This window comes from Electrophorus electricus, chromosome 5 (assembly GCF_013358815.1).
Source record: "Electrophorus electricus isolate fEleEle1 chromosome 5, fEleEle1.pri, whole genome shotgun sequence".
Lineage (NCBI taxonomy): Eukaryota > Metazoa > Chordata > Actinopteri > Gymnotiformes > Gymnotidae > Electrophorus > Electrophorus electricus.
The window spans coordinates 29,989,512-30,008,469 of NC_049539.1; the positions used below are offsets into that span (position 1 = coordinate 29,989,512).

The 18,958-nt window shown below is 40.4% G+C and overlaps 1 pseudogene; it reads left to right on the forward strand.

Annotated features, from left to right (window-relative positions):
- Positions 1-5,184: 5,184 nt before the first annotated feature.
- LOC118241323 lies at positions 5,185-14,233 on the forward strand (annotated as a pseudogene).
- The last annotated feature ends 4,725 nt before the right edge of the window (positions 14,234-18,958 follow it).

Consider the following 18,958-nt stretch of genomic DNA (forward strand, 5'->3'; position numbering starts at 1 on the left):
TCACTGGAAAGGTCTATTTGAAATACTGGAATGCCTTGGTTCTGACAATGTCAGTCCTGGAGTGACATACAGGACTAAATATATGTTGAACCAGTCTGATAAATCTCAAATTGTCTATTAAAATCATCTGAAGCCTTACCTCTTCCATGTACTTATGGAAGGAGTCACACAACAGCATGTGACTCACCTCAGTAACCTCAACTCCCATACTTGGGTGTTTTATCAGATGCTCTAAAGTCAAAGTCAAATTTATTTATATAGCACTTTTTACAACAGCCATAGCTACAAAGCAGCTTTACACTTGCCTGAGTCCAAGCCACCAGTGAGCAAGCCAAGGGTGACAGTGGTGAGGAAAAACTCCCTAGCGCATGAGAAAGAAACCTTGAGAGGAACCAAGACTGAAAAGGGGGGCCCATCCTCCTCTGGCCAACAATGGACACTACATAGTAACAATATAAACAATAAACAGCAGAATAAATATTGAGAGAAAATAAATAAATAAATAAATAAAGAAGTAATTAATGTCTATTATATCCAGTTTTCGCCACTACCTTTCACACATTCAGCACCAGACCCTCAGTGTACCTGCTAACAGCCCCAACATCTGCAGTGTACCTGCTAACAGTCCCAGCATCTACAGTGTACCTGCTAACAGCCCCAGCATCTGCAGTGTACCTGCAAACAGCCAACCTTCATCATCTTTGCAGACTTACCCATCTCAAGTTCATACACATCAGCCCCAAGTTCAGACACTTCATGAAGGAATGAAGGGGGTGTTCACTTCTCATTCAAAATGTTGTTTGAGAGGTTCTACTGACATATGACATATTCCATATATTTGAACCTATGTCTGCCTGTTTCTTGTGCCAACACATATTGTGTGATATTAAGCTATTGGGTTATTAGGTTTTGATGAATGGCTTATCCACTACGTGGAGTTATTTTCCTTTATTTTTGCGGTACCTGCAGGCCCAATGCATTCATCACTCATCACCACTTTAATAGAAACATTTATTTTTTAGAACCACATTGCAGGTGCAGAATTAGTCTATAGTCCAGTGATTGTATGTGTAGTTATACAGGTCCAGTACGCTCATCACTATGACGGCACGAGTGCCGCAGGGCAAGGAGCAGGACGCACAGATCTCTCTTGACAAGGACAAACATTTATTGACATAAGACACGGAGAAACAGTAAATGATATTGGCACTCACAGGTAACATCAGTGCAGCTTGAACATAGGCACAGGCAACAAACCTGAACATGTACTATGAACATGAACATGAACACGAATAATGACCGACAAATAATTACACAGGCAGAGGGGTTTAAATACAAACATAAATGAAACACAGAATAAGATGCAGGTGTGAAATATCAAAGGGGCGTGGCCACAAATAAGATCACAATAAACAACTAAGTCACAATAAACAGTCAACAATGAACTCGCACTGCATACGGCAGGCCATACCACATGATCAGTGGGAGAGTGCTGTGACAATCACCACTTTACTAGAAACATTTATTTCTTACAAACACGTTATAGGTGCAGAATTAGACTATAGCAAAACTGTTGTACTGTATGTGTAGAGTTATACTATAGCCCAACTGTTGTATGTGTAGTGTTATACTATAGCTCAACTGTGGTATGTGTAGAGTTATATTTTAGCCCAACTGTGGTATGTGTAGAGTTATATTTTAGCCCAACTGTTGTATGTGTAGAGTTGTACTATAGCTCAACTGTTGTATGTGTCGAGTTGTACTATATCCCAACTGTTGTAAGTGTAGTTATACTTTAGCCCAACTGCTGTATGTGTAGACTTACATAGACAGTAAGTCTTCATTACACAGACAGGACATCTTCTTTACACAGACAGTACACAGTGATTTGACTGGTGAAGATCACTTTTGATAAGGGTTTACATTGTCTAAATAAATTACATTAATGTGCTGTAACTAAGAGACTGCAAATCATATTTATGTATGGACAAAACAAATGGTGAAAAATATTTTAGTTCACTCAGCCCTTTTGGGACAATACAGGCACACATGAAGTTAAAAGACAAAGTGTGAGAACAAAGCAGACCTTCACCACAATGGTGTCAAACCCTAAACACCTTCACTGATTCAAACCCTCAAACTGCCAGTAGTTGCCTGTGTAGGAAACCCAAGTCTATCATGAAGTTCTAAAAGTGATCAATGAGTTTATGCATGTAGGGAGAAATTCCTCCAAAAGCTTCACAAGCATAATAATAATAATAATAATAATAATAATAACAATACATTGTATTTATATGTCCCTTTTCAAGCTTCACAAACATACTGAAAATACATGTGAGTTACAAATGCATCACTGTCTTGCACAGTCAGAATGATACTCCACTGTGGTCAGATCTACATCAGAATGTATGAAGGTCTGCAAGAAGTGAATGTGGTTTCTACTTTAAAAATCTACCTGAAGGCAGTGTGGTTTGCTATGGTGACTGAAAATACATTTGAACAGAAGCATGCCTCTGGCTGCATGTATGTGGTCACAGTTCCTGTGTGGACATGAACCCCATCCCCTCATAAGCACCTAACAATCTAACCTTCAGACTATTACTGGAGTCTTTAACTGCAGAAAGCCAACACAGAAAATGAGAGGTAGAAACTACAGGTCACGGGACAGGATTAAAAATGCCAGAGGTATTTATATTGTACACTGACTTGGCACATACTGTAAATCAGTTCATATCTGGATGGCCCACTGCCTGTCACAGTTTCATGCATTCATTCTGTTCTAACACACTTTAATCAGTTCATCAAGTAGGATTTTTTCCCCTCTTACTCTGGGGTATTATTGACTGTGGACAGAATTTTGCTGAGGGATTTACTGCCCCTGACTGCCATGCCCCCGGACCAGCCCAGTTCTCATCCTGGTGTGAAAGACACCTCACAGCTTGTTCCTGGAGGGGAAGTAGCCAGGCCTTTTCCCTTGCCTCGCACCAGGCCTGTTCCCCTGCCTCGTGTCAGGCCTGTTCCTATGCCTCATGCCGGGCCTATCCCTGGGGTTGTTCCTTATGAGTCTCCTGTGTTCAAGAAGGCTGCAGACAACACTTGTCCTGATCCTGAGAAAGGCTGCCCATCCTGATCCTGTTCCCAGTGTGAGAGACGCCGCCCAACCTGATTATGTTCCCGGCGTGAGAGACACCGCCCATCCTGATCCTGTTCCCGGCGTGATAGACGCCATCCATCCTGATCCGGTTCCCAGCATAGTGAATGCCACCGCCAAGACTGTTTCCAGTGTTAGAGATGCCTGATCCGGTTCCTGTTCCCAGCATAGTGGATGCCACCCCTCCTGTTATCAGGTCTGTTCCTGTGGTAAAGCATCCAGACCTGTTGGACTTGCCTCTGCTGATTGTTCCAGACCCAGTGCTAATCTCCATAGCCATGCATTTGGACCTCCCGGACCTGCTGCTGAACAGCATAGCCGCACCTCTAGACCTCCCGGACCCACCGCTGAATGCCGCAGCCGTGCCTCCGGACCTCCCAGACCTCCCAGACCTCCCAGACCTCCTGGACCCACCACTGACCACTGCAGCCAAGCCCCTGGACCCGCCGCTGACCACTGCACCCTCGGACCAGCCCAGTTCTGGTCCTGGTGCGAAAGACACCTCACAGCTTGTTCGTGGTGGGGAAGTAGCCAGGCCTTTTCCCGTGCCTCACACCAGGCCTTTTCCCACGCCTCATGCAAGGCCTGTTCCTATGCCTTGTGCCGGGCATATCCCTGGGGTTGTTCCTCATGACTCTCCTGTGCCCAAGAAGGCTGCTACAGGTGGGCTCCCTGAGATGCTTAGGACTCCTTCGGCCACACCTCATAGTCTGCCAGTGATTCCTACGACCTCTCTGTCTCATGTCGCTCCTATGTTCCCTGGGTATGATGCGCCAGCTCCTATAACTGCCCCAGTGTCTGCTCCTATTGATTCCTCAGCTCCTATTTTGCCTGCTCCTGTTTCTGGTTTTGTCAATATACCTGTCCATACATCCATGCCTGCTTGTTACCATGGTGAAGCTTGTTATCCTATCTTGTGGCATTAGTGTTCCTTTGCCTGTCCCAGTTTCTGTTCCCATGCCAGTTGTGAGTTTTGTTCATTTGTCTGTCTCTGTTATACTGAAAATACTTACCTCCTGTCCCTGTTCCTGTCCCTGTTCCCACGGCTATACCTCATACCAATGTTTCTCCTCTTGTATCTGTGCCCACCTGTTCCAGCCATGTCGCCAGGCCGACTCCCTTTCCCCATCTTGCTTCTGTCCCTTGGTCTGCCCCAACTCCTATGTCTGTCTGTAGTCCTGCCCTTGTCCCTACTTCTTTGTTTTCTCCTTGTGTCCCTCAGGTTTGTCTGTTCCCATCTCTGCTCATGGTTCTTGTTCTGTTGCTTCTGCTCCTGTTCCTCCCGTTTCTGTGTCTGCTTCTGTTGGGTCTTCTGTTCCAGTGCCTGCTCCTTGTCTTGTCCATTCTGTTCATGTTTCTGTCTCATCCTCGTCCTTTTTTTTTTTTTTTTTTTTTTGGTTTTGGTGGTTCCTGTTTGTGTGCGCCCTGGTGTTGTGCATTTTGGAGAGGGTACTGTCATGGTTAGTTCCTCCCAGCTTCCATGTTCCGTGTTTCCCTGTCTTGTGTATTTTGTGTATTTAACAAAGACCAACAATGGGAGCACACACGGACAGGGGTTTAAGTAGACAAGACATTAATACTAAACCCTGTGCACGTGTGTACAATCCCGAGGGGGGCATGCTTACAAAACAAACGGTGTATGTGGATCCCCCTGCATGCGGCAGGCCATACCACATGACTAATGGGGGAGGAACAGTCCATGACAGAACCCCCTCCCAAGGGGCACGGCTCCCGAAGTGTCCACCTTTGGGACTGTGAATCCCAGACTGCTGTACATACATACTCACACAAACACTGCACTGCTCTGATGGGTGCCCACCCACTAGGTGGACCAGGAACCGCCAACCAGGGAGACTTCCATGGAAGGAAAGCATCACTGCCTTTCTTGGGGTATTCCTGTGCACTCCATGTGAAGTGTGTGTGGGGGGGGGGGAGTGCTCCCCTAGACGACCCCTCCCTAGGGGAAGGGGAAACTCTCGACGCTTCCCCTTCTAGGATAGGGAACTCCAGGTAGCCGTGCAAACACACATGGCATGGCACTGCCTGGCGCCCACCCAACACAAGGTGAGCCAGGAACCTCCCATCTGGGAGACCTCCCCAAACAAGGGGGAAAGGGAGACTTCCTGGCCCTCTCAGGTCCATCCGGTATGCTTCCCACAACATCATGCACCTGCAGGTAGCGTAAACATGCCCTTGGCCTCAACAGACATGTGGGGGTGCACGTCCACCCCGGTTCCGGCCGTGCTCCTCCCCCGAATGGTCCTCCTTTTCTCAGTTGCTCTAGGAGTGCCGCAGAGGTGGTTTGCCTCCAAGGCTATGGGCAGACCCATCCAGTTTCACTGGCGAGTCCGCTGAAGGGAAGGGACTTGGGCTACAGCTCTGCCCTCCAGAGATCTCGCTGCCTCCACCCAACATCCCTCTTTCTGGTTTTTGTGGGGCACATCGTTCCTCCTTGGCCCAGGCTCGATAGCCTTAGGCCCCCCCCAAGAAATTCCTGGGGGTGTTCCCCTCCACCTCCGGAGTGGACACAGACACCAGTCGCAGTCCTCTCCCCAATATCCTGGGATCCGAGCGGCAGTGTGGGGGGGTGCCTATGCACCTCCCGCTAGGAAGTCCATCCTTAGTCGAGGGAGCTGGCATCCTGTGGTGGTTGGCCATTCTGTAATGATGCCCGAGTGCCGCAGGGCGTGGAACAAGACACACAGACTCCCTTGAATTTGTGCAACATTTAATGACATTAAACAAAGAGGACATTGGTGGCACTCACACTTAACTTTAATGGTGAACATAAACACACTTAACATTAATGATTAACATGGGCTAGATAGACACAAACCTGAATAGAAACATACGCTAACAAACAATGACCAACAATGAGAGCACACACAGACAGGGCTTTAAATAGACAAGACATTAATACTAAACCCTGTGCACATTTGTGCAATCCCGAGAGGAGCGTGCTTACAAAACAAACAGTGTATGTGGATCCCTCTGCACGTGGCGGGCCATACCACGTGACTAATGGGGGAGGAGCAGTCCATGACATAAACACTAACAAGGGAGAGGCACACAATGTAATGAACCAGGCTAAGAAAGATAACGAAGGCTAGGGCACAGAACAACACAAACCAAACATACTGAATGAACTATAATAACCAACAAACTAGGGTAATCAAACACAGGGCTTAAATATTATGACTAATCAGGCTAACAAATTATGGATGACTAATCAAGACACAAAGAAGGGAGTCAAAACCAAAACAAGGAAGCATGAGGAAACAACCAGGAAGAAAACAAAACATATTGCCCAATCCAGATCATGGGAACCATGATGCCAGGGAGGGGCAATTGTGACAATTGCATTTCTTAAAGAGACACACTTGTTTTTTGGGTTACTTGTCCTAATCGGGCCAGGCAATGAAGACCAGTCCCAAACCCATCCTGGTTCTTCTTCAAACAAAATGGGGATAAAATTGTGAAACCTCCAGGGAAGAGTCAAAGGCTTGGATGGACAGAATTGGTCCAGTAGAATGTACTGGTCCATGGGTAGATGACCTAGTTGGTTGGACCAAGGGGTCCAGCTCTTATTTTGGCCAAACCTATCTACAGGAGGGCTCTTTTGAGGAAGCTCACATGAGGCAGGCCACAACCTGTATAAGGGATGCTCAGGGAGACCCAAATTGGGATTATGAGTACATGGATGTGTTTAATAAATTAGACTAAAATTAAAATTGAATAGGATAATTATGCTAAAGAAAAGTTAAAAAGGAAAATAAAAAGGTACAGAAAAATGTGTCTGTCAGATCTACCATTTGGCTCCACCACCAGCATATAATGACAATATTTCAAGTGTTAAGGGCTCTCACTCTTGGTCTCCACTGTGATGTAAACTGCTGGAAGTAAGACTGACCGGGGTGTGAGGGTCCACCCTGCCCTCTTCCTTTTTCTAGCTGTGTAAAGGTCTTTGAGGGTGAGCATCTGATAACCAATGCTTTTGTCTGCCCCTTGTACTGTTCACTGCAGCTTGTGCTTTGTGTGAGAAGATATAGAGCCAAACCAGACAGAGATGGAGGATGTGATGATGGACTCTATTATAGCAGTGTAAAGCTGGACCAGTAGTGCCTAAGGCATCCCAAATTTTGGGGGTTGATGCAAGAATACAGCCACTGCTGGGCCTTTTTCACCACGGTAGTGCTGTCTCTGTCCCATTAGAGATCTTGCTGAATGGTGGTGCCCATAAATGTGTGGGACTCTGCTCTGCTGACTGTTGAACTGTGTATTTCCAGAGGAGGCAGTGGAGTGGGTTTATGAAGTCTATGGTCATCTCCAGTTTTTGTGTGTTTAGCTTCAGGTTATTAACTCCAAATCATGACACCAGCCATGTTGCTTCCTTCCAGCACACGGACTCATCCTTATTTTGCATGAGGCCAACCAGAGTAGTGTCATCTGCCAGCTTCATAAGTTTAATTGTGTTTATACGTTTATCAGAGGTACACTCACTGGTGTAAAGAGAGAAAAACAAGGGAGAGAGAGACATGCTTGTCCAGAGTGACTTTCAGAGTGTTTTATTGTCCCCTTAAAAGAAGTCCTTATGTGTGTATGTAGACCTATGTGTAAGGATCCCATTGACTGCCTTGAAGTGGCTAAGGATCTTTTAAGCACTTCTAAAAGGGGTGGAGTTTCAGTCTGCACTTAAACAGCAAGCAACTCTCAAAATGTTAAATCTTAAAAATAATTGAACAATCTAGTAAGAGGTGTTGCAAAAATATCCATAGTACAACAGCAATAGAATCATTTAGGAGAAAAATGAAACAAAACATATCAGAGAGCAAACCTTGGGTGGATTGTGATAATGTACCTCAAGTGTGTAATTCATACATTGAGTACAACTACAGTTCTGCTTGAAACCATGCTTCAAGTCTCATGGATGACAAGCATCATGACTATTCTCCATCCTGGCTCCCAGATGGTGGAACAAACTTCTGCTGGCTGTTTGGATATCAGAGTGCCTTGCAGTCTTCAAAGCACTGACCCTGCTCCTACGTTAACTAATTGAAACTCTAGTACTTATTGTAGGGTATTGTTTACTGCACTGATGTTGACTGGTCCTATGTTGACTAACTGAAACTCTAGTACTTATTGTAGGGTATTGTTTACCTCACTAATGTTGACTGGTCCTATGTTGACTAACTGAAACTCTAGACCTTATTTTTTATTGCATTGATTGTTGTCTGTAGAGCTTATATATGTTTTGCAATTTTAGTCATCAGCTTACATGTGTTTTATACTTCTACATATCAGCATTGATCCCTGTATTTCAACAGTATTCTAGTTTCTTGGTATATTAGACTCTATCCTGTTGTACTGTACTAGGATATGTTCAATGACTAAATGACAAAGGACCTTTGTAAGTCGCTCTGAATAACCGTGTCTGCTAAATGCTATAAATGTAAATAAAGTACATTTATTTAACCATTAGAACTTAAGCAAAGTAATGGTATTGGGTACAAATCTGAACAACTAGTATGTGATATGAGCTTGCACTGGCTTTACATTGTCAAATAGTGTAAACAAAGATGCTCTTAAATTGATTTTATCAGTGATTTTTTCAAAGAATGTACACCATCTGAGCTCACCCTGTGCTGCTGACAGGCAGCAGGGGGCCTCAGCGTGGCGTTAGGAGAGCAGGCACTCCCAGCCCTGGGAACTCCACTACCCAGGATCCTTTAAGATAATTAGCACTGACTGTGCTCATCTGCTTGGCTCTGTATTTAATCCCACATGGACAATAGCCCAGTGAGTCAACTTAAAAAGTTAATATTATGAATCAAAGCAGGGTGGCTGATAGGTTGGGCCACTGTAATTAACCCTGAAAGAAGGATATATGCTGAGCAAGTTAAAGTAGAAATAATTCAATACAAACTGAACTTCAACATGTAGAACTGTGGTCACTCTGGAAGACTATGAGTTCAGTTCTTCATAGTTGTAGTACAATTCATTTATTTCATTTGCTTTACTTTACCAGGAAGTCCCATTGAGATAAAAAAAAAAAAAAAAACATTTTATAAGAGAGACCTGGCAAGGATAGCAGCCATCCCGACACACAACATTTCAAAATACAACATAATATATAGAACCATTGATTACACTAAAAGGCCTCTCAAGAAAAATAACCACGTCTCATTTATCACTTTATTTATAGTGCATTTAAAATTTTCAGTGGATATGCTTCTAGTTTTAAATCTTTCTGCAGTTTATGTTTAGGGTGGAAAATAAAAAATACAGATTTCCCCAGATCTGTCAAACACAGTGTACAATCAAAAGCAGCCACCTAGAAGAGTATAGCTGATAACTACCCAAGCTAAAACAGAGAAATGTACGACGGTACACTGGAAGTTTGGCCGGAATCACAGAGGAGGCAGCGTGCATATATCTCACCATACTTAATCACAGGCAGGAAAGTGGCTTCCACAAGGTTTCTTAGCATTTAAAGTGAAAAAGATTTATTGATAAAATGAAAACCAGTCTTCACATTATCTATCTATCTAACATAATGGTTATGATAGATAGATAGATAGATAGATAGATAGATAGATAGATAGATAGATAGATAGATAGATAGATAGATAGATAGATAGATAGATAGATAGATAGATAGATAGATAGATAGATAGATAGATAAGATGGATAAATGAAGTGTTAGAGAGTGGGCCATTTTGTTAGAAAAAAAGTGAATGAGGCGTTCATTTCTTTGTTAGAATTACGTGAACAAATATTTATCTGTCTGGGTTTATGGCAAGATTGTTTACTTCTTTCCAATGCAGCTCGATGCATCAGAACTTTCGTAACTTTATTTTAAAAAAACAACAGAAAAAAACAAAGTGTTTTGGTTCGTAGTGTTATAGGATCCCACTGTACTCATAAATCAACGTCACTGAGTCAGTTAAACGATAAGCCTCAGATGTGTTTCTCATTCTTTTAGCGCGGACTGATGTTGTTCTCTTTCTACCGGTCGATGTTATCTATTACACATTCAAAAAGGCGAGAAAAGCAATACTTTTAACCTTGTGAATATGTCTATCACTTTGATTGTCAGATTATAGACGAGGTATAGAAAAAAGCGACGAGAATAAAGGTTTCATATTTTGAAAGAACGCTGAATATATGTGAACAAATGTGGATTATTTCTTCGCTGAATGTTTATTCGTTTATTCTTCAATTTTCCTCTTTGTTAATTCACGTCTTAGTTAACGGTATGTTCACAAATATCTGTTTGTTTCCTCCTGAATACTCTTTACACGAGTGAAACCTACTCGTGTTGGTTCGTCGCTAAAATAATCTGAGCTAAATAATTTAGATGAAATTAATCTTAACATTTTAGTTAACTTCTACAGGAGAGGTAAGTGTGTAAGGTACTTTCATATGCCTATCCGTTACTGGTTAATATAAACACAAACATTTATTCTCTCATTTAGAATGCAAAAAGGATGGAAATTAATATATATGTAGTCTTCAAAAAGACACGTTAAATATGTGGAAAACTCATGTGATAGCGTAAAGTAAATAGAATATTCCTCCTTGTGACCAAAATTAAGTAGCCTAAACACATCTAAACGAAATTATTTACAACACAAGTTTTGTAGCCATATATTATTATTATTATTATTATTATTATTATTATTATTATTATTATTATTATTATTATTATTATGCAGCTAAAAGGAACCTTTTTAAAACACTATGAGCTATGCAGCTGTATCCTAAATGAGAGCCAACAAGGAACTGCCAGGAGTTACTGTTTTCTAAAGATAAAATGAGGTACATGTAGTGGTGCTAGAAGATCTAATGTGCCAGTTGTGTTCTGTGTTGTACACTGCAAATTATGCCTGTACTTCTGATGCTCATGGCCTCATCTTGTATATATGTACATAATAGAATACTACCACCTACTGTACAAATGTCACATAGTTATCAGCAGGTTTATGAAACACAGCAAAGCAGTGTTCTGTTATTTTAAATGTTTTACATGAGTTTACATACTTTATACTTTACATTTGCCTGACTTTTTGTTTCAGTGGAGACTGCACACACACACACACACACACACTCCATATTTCACATCTTCCTGAATAATTCTGTTTTCCAGATGTGAGAGCCACTGCAGACCTGGAGACAGTAGAAGTTACAGAAGGAGAAACGATCACTCTAAACTCACATAACTGGAGTAAAGACTGATGATGGAATACTGTGGACATTTGGTACTAGAAACACTTGCATAGCACAGATAGTTAACAGGAAACCTTCCACTCATTATGATGAGATATTCAGAAACAGACTGCAGCTGGACACACAGACCATCCACAACATCAGCATCACACACTCTGGAGTTTATAAACTACAAATTACAAGTAATGATGTCTCAACCAAGCAATTCAGTGTCACTGTTTATGGTGAGTCTTTGTCATTTTCCCGTAATGGATGAAAAAAAAAAAATGTTCAAAACTAAAGATTATATTAGTATAACTTTACCAAAATCAACATGGTTGTGGTAAAATGAATGACATTCACATAACCTATTAAACACAAATACCTGAAAATAATCTCCTAATCATTATAGTCTAGAAAAATGTTAACTTTTTTCCTTTCCAGCAAGGTCTTTAACTGTCCATCTTTTATGTTTGCCTTTGGTAAACACTTTCACTTCTGCATAAATGGGGAAGCTGGTAAAACAAGTAGAGTACAGTGTTAATAACACAGAGGTCAAGTCACCTAGGTCAGCAAGGTCAGACAGGTTCACCTAGATCAGCTAGGTCAGATATGTTCTCCTAGGTCAGACAGGTTCAGGTAGGTCAGGTGGGTCAGACAGGTTCTCGCTGAGAAGAGTGTTCTGGAGACATAAACCCTTTTCAGAGTCTCTGGAAAAAAATGTTCTGTGTCACTATTAAAAATCCATAAATATTAGGACAATGATCCCATAACTTATTTCTCCTGTATACTCAAGTGCTTCTCATTAAAGACAAAACTCAAAAGTATATCATATGTATTTATAAGTTTTTATTTGCATGTGTATGGTTTGAATGATGTTAGCTGACTCATTCCTTGGTAATGTTCTTCTCTCTACTGTTGTTTCTTTTTCAGCTATGCTGCCTGTGCCTAACATCACACGTGCATCACATTCAGAAACAAAGAGCTCCGTATCCCTGACTTGTCCATTGTTGTGTTCTGTGGACAGTGTGAATAGGTGACTCTCTCCTGGTACAAAGGCAACCATGTGATCTCCACTATCAGTGATTCTAAAACCAGCTCACTTTTTCTGCCTCTGGAAGTTGAATATCATGATAAAAACACCTACAGCTGTGTAGCAGCCAACCTTGTCAGTAATGAGACAGCACAGCTCAACATAATCAGCATCTGTAAGCATGTGTCAGGTATGTCGGCTAAAGCAGAACACATATATACTTATAATCTGATGTCTCATAGAAATATAAATGAATCTAGTTAGACATGAATAATGAATTGTATTAAATGGTATGAGCTTTGGTCACCAACTATGATATTTTGTACTGGATGTGTTTACCTACAGCATCAGTAGGTAATGTAATATTATTGATATCACTGGAGTGTGTTAGGTAAACACTATGAAAACATCAGTGACGTTTCTCTTTCAAGCAACAGTTACAGGTTAGTTTTGTGAAACTTAAGAATTAAACAGTTACCCAATGTAATGGGTAACAATGTTGCATCTCTTGAGTTTGGGCCTGTCTGAGCAAATGCACCATGCTATACCCATAAGAGTTCTTGAGCAAGACTTCTAACACTACATTTTCCTGCCTCTGGAACATGATTGAAGTTGTAAGTCACTCTGAATTAAAGCATCTGCCAAATATAAAAATGTATCAAAGCTGTTAGTTTCACTTTAAAAGTTTTGATATATTTCAGATTTTATTTTCTGTATCTTAGATTTTATGCATCTTAGTCCAAATTCTCCACATTGTAACATTGTAACATTGTCCACTACTGTGCTAGATGGCTACAGCTCTAAAATGTCAACATATTTCTTGTTTTGGTCTATCAAGCCATGTTTTGTCATAATTGTTTTCTTTAATAAAGTTGAAGATTGTTGTTATTATTATTAATAAAAAAATTAATAAAGTACTGCATAGGTGTAAACATTCATTTTTAACAAGAGATGAGGTTCAGGTTAATTTTGCCATTTAAAAGTATTAAAAATACAAACATTGGAATGGAAAAGTTGGAGTTTGCTCAGAATCAGCACTTGTGTATCTTAAAAAAGTAGTAGAATTGTACAGAAAGTATTTTTGAATGCATTTTATTGAAAGGAAAAAAACAGTCATGAACGTTTTTGGCAACATACTGATATACTGTATTCTTATATACTGTACAATGAGCAATTCAACTACAAAATTCTAGTCTTCTCCATTTTGTGAACCATTGCACCCACCAACATGGTTTTAAACAACAATACATAAGAATAAAATAATAGATACAAAATGCAATGCATAATTAATTGTGAATGTCCCTTACGTTACAGATATTAAAATAAAAAAATTTAGCTCCACTGTTCTTCAGGTCCAGGGTTGTGGAGGTTTGGCCAACACTCTACCCACTTGTCAGAGACCTGTCTTATGGTTGGTTTTTCTCAAACATTTCACAAGTCTTGACTCATGGTAATCAAATCATTGCATTCTTGCAAAAGTGTGCAAGACTTTCAATGGCATTGTGGCATGAAAAATTGCCCTTCAACTCACTGCATGCTAGAGACTAGACGTTACCTCACCTCTGGACCCATAAACAATCACTATGATTAACAGCCCTATTAACAGCTGACCCTCAGGTCAGCCTCATCCATCTTTTTCCAGTTGTATATTTACAGAAACCCTCCAAAATTGTGAGATGATGTCCTGGACATGAGCAAATGCATCTGGTGTGGGTGCTGGGGTTGTCCTTATGATATTGTTTGGCATGCTGCCTTGACTGTCATATGGTGACAAGGATCATGTTATTTTGCTGTTCTTGGACAAAAATATCTGTTTAATCTCAGGAAATTTCCTCCTCATCTGAAGATGATACACGATGTGCGAGGTTGTTCTTTCCCATCTTCTTCTTTAGATACCTCCTCTTCTTACAAATCACTGTTCTCTTGTTTCTTCTGAACATCAGAAAAAAATCACATCTGTGACCCTTTGGGCAGTGAAACCTGTGAATTCATGCAGGGTCAAATGCCAGGTCAAAAAGACAATCTATGTACCCCAAATGTGGACAGTTTTCATGAAAATATTTAATAAAGAAATGTTTTACTTTTTGTAAAGTTAGGATCATTTCATGCAAAAAGAAAATTATTTAGTGTGTTTTTTTTCCACAATTAAAAGGCAAAAAGTGTTATTTTTGGCCTGCACGACAAGAAGAATGGAAGAGGATCTAAGGTTCAAGAAGGGCAGTATAAATGACTGAGCTCAGAGAGACAATGAAGATCTTAAACCATGAAGAGCTTTGAAGGTTAGAAGGTGTCTGATATATCTGGGAGATGACAGGTTACCAGTGCAGCTGGAATAACAGGTCTGATGTGTGCAGTATGTTTGGTAGCGGTAAGCACTCTGACTGCCCATTGGTCTGTGCACTTTTATAAACACAATGCAGAAACATACTTGCTCCAACTATAAACACAGAAAAAGTCTGCTCCAGGTATGAACACAGAAAACAGAAGCATGTCTGCTCCAGTTATGAATACAGAAAAATAATATGTGATCCACAAACTAGCCAAGTCCTACAAATGGATCCAAAACTCTTTTTGAGAAGCAGAATGTAAAAACTAAATCTACTGAAGCCCATTAAAGTATATAAGAACGGAGCAGACTTGTGTTCAAGTGATGATTCAGTTAGCAATACAGGGACTGTGATGGTGGAAAATGTCTATAATGCATGTGACACTGACAGTAGTTGAAATGTAGGATATTTGACACTGATGAATATGGCTAAGAGTGATGTGTGCAAATACAAGTAGATGAGAAGTGATGAAATTAAGTATAAAGTGGAAATTCCAAGATAAACCTGAATAGATACATTATATTAAATAGCAGTAAACTCAATATAATCCTTCACTTTAAATTTATATTCAGATTTATTAGGGAGTCATGCATTTATTTTAAACTGCTAACTAAATCCAGCACATCTCTGTGTGTGTGTGTGTGTGTGTGTGTGTGTGTGTGTGTGTGTGTGTGTGTGTGTGTGTGTAGTATATATATATATATATATATATATATATATATATATATATATATATATATGTGTTTGTGTGTGTGTGTGTGTGTGTGTGTGTGTGTGTGTGTGTGTGTGAAAATGTGAAAATTAAACTGGAATGGAACTAAAAAAACACAAGACAGGAAAAACACAGAACACAGAAGCTGGGAGGGACTGATCGTGACAAATACAGTATGTCACTATGTTGCCAAAAATGACTGTTTTTTTCCCTTCAATAAAATGCATTCAAAAATACTTTCTGTACAGTTTTACCACTTTTTTAAGCTACACAAGTGCTGATTCTGAGCAAACCACTTTTTCCATTCCATTGTATATATTTTTAATACTTATAAAATTAACCTGAACCTCATATCTTGCTAAAAATGAATGTTTACACCTATGCAGTACTTTATGATCACTATTATTGACTGCTGAATACACTATGTCCTGTGCTTCTTCAGGTATCTGTAAAAAAACCCCCAAAAAAAACCCCATTATATATATTTTCAGCATTTGTCTGACAGTTCTATCCAAAGTGACTTACAATTATGACTGAACACAATTTGAGGGTTAAGGGCCTTGCTCAGCGGACCAACCGTGACACGTTCACAGTAGTGAGGCTTGAGCTGACAACCTTCTGGGCCATCACTGCAACATACACATGTGCATCTACAAATACATGTGCACATCTTGGGCACCATTTTACAGAGCTGTAAGATTTACTTTGTTTATTTACTTTGTCCTCTGGGGTCCAAATTTTATTGCTATGACACTGTGACATGATTTATCACGGTGCTGTGACATGGAAGCAGAATAAAAGAGCAGAAAGAAGCATTTTATTTACAGCTCAAACACAAACCAGAGAAACAACCAACAATAAGAGCAGAAAGGAGCATTTTATTTACAGATCAAACACAAAGCAGACTGAGAAAACATTCAACAATAAGCCCAAACACAGAGAGCACTCTCAGGTATTGTCTTGCAGCTTCTTTGTAACATGAAAGCAAAACGCAAAGCTCTGGAGGAGAGTTGTTACTAATACTGGGTCGGACCCTCTTTTGTTATCAGCTAAACAGGCTACTGAACTACACTAAACTGATTGTCGTGGTCAGTGAACCAGTTTGAGTTTTGTGACCTGGTGCCTTATCATGTTGGATGTTCCATTTCAGATGGTAATTTGTGGCTATAAAGGGATGCTGACCATGGTCAGCAACATTACTCACACAGACTCACACAGACATTCAAACGATGCTCTAATGATGTTCGATCCCCTCCATGGTTCTAACCCTATAACTCCTACTCTTTGTTCTTCACTCTATTGTATTTTTATTTCATTTTCGCTTAGTTAAATACCTGTTAACAGTCTGTGTGCTCGACAGGTCTGTCCAGTGTTACATACATGTGTGCACCCACCAAGACAAATTCCTTGTATGGGTAACATACTATGTGTAATAAAGTGATTCTGATTCTGATTAGTGGGTCCATTGAACTGTTCACACAAGGCAGGTTGGGTCAGTAGATTCATGTTGTTTACAACAAATTCTGACCATGCCATTTGTGTGTCACAGCTGAAAGTAAAATTCCTCAGACCTGTTTTCCCACTTTTTCTGTTCATTTTTGCTGAGTCTGTGACCATAATAATCTCAGATTCCTGTTCCTGTCTGACAGCAGTGGAACCTGATGTGGTTCTGCTGTTGTAGCACATCTAACCCAGTTTGATGCATTGTTCTTTTCGAATTTTCTGCTTAGTAGAAAAACAGTAGTTGGTGGAGTATGTATTTCTTGTCAGTTTGAATTAATCGGCCAAATGCCTCAGACCTCTCTGTTCAACATGACTCTTTTGCCTACAGAACTGACTGGATTAAAACTCTAGAGAATGTTGCATGTGAAAATAGCAGATGAGGCTTAGTTTCAGAAATACTCAAACCACTCATGAAAGTCAGTCAGGTTACTTTCCTTCCCCATTTTTGTTTTTTGAATATTAGCTCAAACTCTTGACCCATGTCTACATGATTTTATGCATTCTAGTCCTCCCACATGATTGCTGTGCAAGTGTTCACATTAAGTGGACAATCTGTGTGTGTATCTGTGAATAGAAAAGCCACTCAAACAGCTTCTCTCTGGGCCTTAATAGAAAATAGCAAATATACTATATTGCCAAAAGTATTCGCTCATCTGCCTTCACACGCATATGAATGCATCTGAACACACATATGAATCTTAATCTATGTCAACCCACCCTTTGCAGCTATAACAGCTTCAACTCTTCTGGGAAGGTTTTGTGCAAGGTTTAGGAATGTGTTTATGGGAATTTTTGATCATTCCATGAGATCAGACACTAATGTTGGATGAGAAGACCTAGCGCGTGGTCTCCGCTCTAATCCCAAAGCTGTTTTGTCAGGTTGACGTCAGGACTCTGTGCAGGCCAGTCAAGTTCTTCCATACCAAACCTGCTCATCCATGTCTTTATGGACCTTGCTTTGTGCACTGGTGCGCAGTCATGTTGAAACAAGAAGGGGCCAGCCCCAAACTGTTCCCACAAAGTTGGGAGCATGAAATTGTCCAAAATCTCTTGGTATGCTGAAGCATTAAAAGTTCCTTTCACTGGAACTAAGCGAATACTTTGGGCAATAGAGTGTATAATCCTAGATTTTTATTCAGTATATTTGCACATCTAACTAGGAATAAAACTGAAACCTAGTAGTAACGTAGTAGTAATGATGTTGTCATCAGTATTCTGCTGCACACTCAATGAGGTTGTGCTACTTAAAAATAAAAAGGATTAGTGACAAAAAAAATGAGTACCTCAGTATAATGATCACATTCGCAATTTAAAACAAAACAGTTGAAAATGGAGTGTAAATGGCGCCACACGAAGCTTGTAGTCTTCCAGTTTGCATGGAAGGAGAGCCTTCTGAAGTATAGAAAGGCACTTATTACCGCTCAAACAGCTTAGCTCTCGACCCTAATAGAAAATAACAAAAATAATCCTAGACTTCTATTTATTACAATTGCATGTCTAACTAGGAATAAAACTGACACCAATGTTCAGATTACATCATCACACAGTATTAATGAGTTCATGAATTTCTTTAATGAGAAAATTAAGCACATTAGGGATAATATTAAGAGTATTAACGTGACATGGGGAAACTACTTAGAGATCGGAACACCTATCCAAGAGCCAGAATTTACATCTCTGATCTCATGCTCAAAATCGTCTACTTACTTACTAGATTCGCTTAAGGAAAACCTACCTGAAGCAATTGAACCTTCACTAAATATAATAACAGGCCGCCTTAAACCTTCCATTTATTTCCAAGATCCTAGAGAAAGCTGTAGCTCAGCAGCTAAACTCACACCTGAATCAGAACCAGATACAGGAAGTATTTCAGTCAGAGTTTAGGCCTCATCATAGGACAGAGACAGCACAGAATAAAGAATAATAATCTGTTGGTAGCCTCTAAACAGGGTTAAACCTAACCCTAACCCTAACCCTAATAATCTGTTGTTGGCCTCTAAAGAGGGTTAAACCTAACCCTAACCCTA